Genomic DNA, 3,273 nt, shown 5'->3' with positions numbered 1-3,273 from the left:
AACAAATATCATCTTTCTAGACACAAAAAAATGTCCCAATATATACTATTTTGGGACATTTATACTTTTAGGGGCAAATAAAATATATGTCGCGTAGTTGTGTGTCGCAATAGCCTTTGGGGCATTTGTTATATGCCCCTATAAATTTATCTTTTCAAGTCACTTATATGTGTCCCAATATATGGTTTTCTAGACACAGGTATATATCCTCTAAAATCTGTTATTGGGACATTTATAAATGCATTTGATAGATTTCTTATCCTGCTATTATAATTATAATTTAATATTATATACGGAACATAAATTTAAATAACAAGCCAAACATAACAAAATTTACAATCATCATTAATCAAAATTTAAATGTATTTTGTCAATAAAGTCATACTACTACAAATAATCTTTCAAGCTAGGCAACATGATGGAATCAGTCCTACACTATAAAAATGTGAAATATCTGGATTAACTAATATTCTAAAACTCTAACACTTGAAACTTAAAAAACATGAGTCAGCTCCCTTCATATTGTAGAAAACATGAGTCAGCTCCCACCACCAATGAAACTCATCATTCAGAGCAACTGCATAAGCAACCTGCAGGTACAAAAATATCCATTAAATAATAAAAACAAAGTTACAAGAACAATACTTCCGTTAGTAAGTAAACATCTAGAAAAAGAACATGATTGTAATTGTACTTCTCATTATTAAGTACCACAAACAAGAGCAAAACTTGTAAAAGACCTATAGAAATAATAGTATGGAGTGATTAAGATTAATAGACCTATTTGAATCCAATTCTATAAAGAAGCATAACGTAGAGTATTCGTAAATGTAACTATCAACTTGCACACTTTGAGTCATCCAACTAACAACAAAATAATAGTGATCAACTCTTATTAGTCAACCAAACAGAACACAGCAGAAGGTTATAGTTGCCCTTATTGATACTCAATGGTAAATGAGCAAGATTACCAAACAAACGATTATTATTTTCATTTTTATTCTCTCCAAAAATCATTGTTTTTCAAGTATAAACAACTGGTAAGCATATACAACAGGCAAAAGTTGATGATTTATAAGCGAAAACAAGTTGCAGAAAACAAGGGAAAAAATAAAAAGTACGAGCGAAAGAGCAGTCAATAATAAGTTAGAAAGAATGACGGAAAAGAGAAAATATACCAATGAAAGAGGTCAATTGATATGTACTCCAAGTGCCTTTCCAAATATTTGAATATAATAATAAGAGAAAATTATTCATCTCTTTTTTTGTTACCTAGCATCAAGAATCTCAATTCAATACCTCCTGCAAAAAATAAACAAGTTGCAGAAGATAAGAAAAAAAAAATACCAATAAAAAGGTCCAATCATATGTACTTCAAGAGCCTACCAATTGTTGGAATATAATCATTGGGAAACTAATTCTTGCCTCCACTGGGTGCCAAGAATCTCAATTCGATACCTTATGCTAAAACTAAACAAGATAAGGGATAAACATAATCCTATAATAAACTCTAACATCTTGCCATGTTTCTTGTTGAAATGAAAATCCTTAAAACTTTGCTCTTGCTAGGCATATACATTACTGAAACAATAGAAGTCTAAAATCCCTCTGTCCAAAACCTATTTTGACACTTAACATGAACTTCAAATGCCCAACTTATATCCATATGAAGGCCTACTACTAGAAGAACCTACTGAGATCACATTATAAACATTATTTTCACAGTTTCTTACAAGGGTCTGCATTGAAAAATTAAAAGGACATGATCGATAAAGACTGGAAAGTGTGGAATCGTACAGGAATTATTTATATCATACAAATACATATTGAATTTTAGAATAACAAATCAGGGGTTAGGGCTTGAATTTTAGAATCATAAATCGGGGATTAGGGCTTTGCTTTTAGATTCATAAATCAGGGGTTAGGGCATGAACTTTTACGATTAGGGAAAAATCGTTTTGATAATGTATGATTATAAGAAAATAAAAAGAAACAAAACTACCTTTACAGTGGAGCTCTTCCTCTTCCGACGGAGAACTCCCTGGACTACATATACAATGGCTTGTAAGAATTGGGTCATCGTAGAGAGAGGAAAAAAGAGCGAAACTACCTTCAATAGGGATTTTTTTCTTCTTCTTCAAGAGAGAAAACTCAAGGGCTATACCGCCGCTGCTACGTAATTGAAAATGTGCAGAGAGAATGGCAAAGATGGGTTCGGGTGGAAAAGGGAGAAGAATCACAGACACAGACAATGTATTTTGCACTAAATATTCTTTTTTTTTTTCTTTCTCATTTACACTTTCCCAGTAAATAATTTGTGGCACAAGAGATATTTAAATTTTATTTAGTATTTAAAAATATAATATAATATAATAAGTGTCCCAATGTACTTTTTTGAGGCATTTAGAAACAAATGTCTCTACATTTATTGTATAAGTGCCTCTACAAATTTGATAAATCGGTGATCAAATAGCAAATGCCCCAATATTTTATATTTGAGGCATTTATATAATAGTGTCTCTAACAAAGTGTCCCAATATGCATATTTTGTTGTAGTGTAATGCATTTATAAGTTATAAGTATTATAAAAGCATTTAAAAATTAAAATAATAACGTATTTTTTAATTTTATAAATAAACGTACATGCATGTCAAATAATATTTTATATATTCTGTTTATCTTTATTGTAATAATTAGTTGCAAATTGTCATAGAATATATCAAAATTAATATTTATTTATATATAATATAAAAAGAGAAATGCATGCCTCAATGAATCACATGTATCAAATTACTTATGTCATTTGCTCAATATGCTTAGTTGACATTCAATTGATTATCTGCATTAGTCAATTGCTTAGTTGACATTTGTTATTTAGGTATCAATTATTTAAATTGGTTTTTATTAAACATTTGTCTACACATTTAAACATTACAACATATACATATTCTTTCATGAATTTTATATTTTAAGAAATCTATTATCTTTTGTATGAATTAGTTTGTAATTTTGTCTTCCTATTTAATTGTTGTAATAATTATTTTGTGTGTGAATTAATCTTTTTAAGAAAACTATGTGGCCAACATTTCTAAATATTTAGTATTTAATTATTTTATTTATATTCGAATATTTAATATGATTGTTCTTTTAATAATTACTTTATTGTTGTACTTCAATTGTATGGAATAAAAATTTCATGAAAAAAAAACAAAGAAACGCTACTAAATAACCCCAATGGAATTTTTGTTATTATTATTATTTTTAGTTAGAAAA

At 28.6% G+C, this 3,273-nt stretch overlaps 1 long non-coding RNA gene across 1 annotated transcript; it reads right to left on the bottom strand.

The window, feature by feature from the left end:
* Window positions 1–324: 324 nt before the first annotated feature.
* On the bottom strand, window positions 325–2,305 carry LOC148766897 (uncharacterized). Its single transcript, XR_016034505.1, has 4 exons — window positions 2,111–2,305; window positions 2,003–2,046; window positions 1,179–1,302; window positions 325–590 (listed from the first exon to the last, which is right to left on the bottom strand). It is a non-coding gene; the product is annotated as an uncharacterized LOC148766897 (long non-coding RNA).
* Between the last annotated feature and the right edge of the window lie 968 nt (window positions 2,306–3,273).

This window comes from Erythranthe guttata, chromosome 11, assembly GCF_056151865.1.
Source record: "Erythranthe guttata isolate IM_541 chromosome 11, IM_541, whole genome shotgun sequence".
Classification (NCBI taxonomy): domain Eukaryota; kingdom Viridiplantae; phylum Streptophyta; class Magnoliopsida; order Lamiales; family Phrymaceae; genus Erythranthe; species Erythranthe guttata.
Note: the sequence above shows the minus strand (reverse complement) of the source record. Positions and strands in the feature narration are given on the sequence as shown.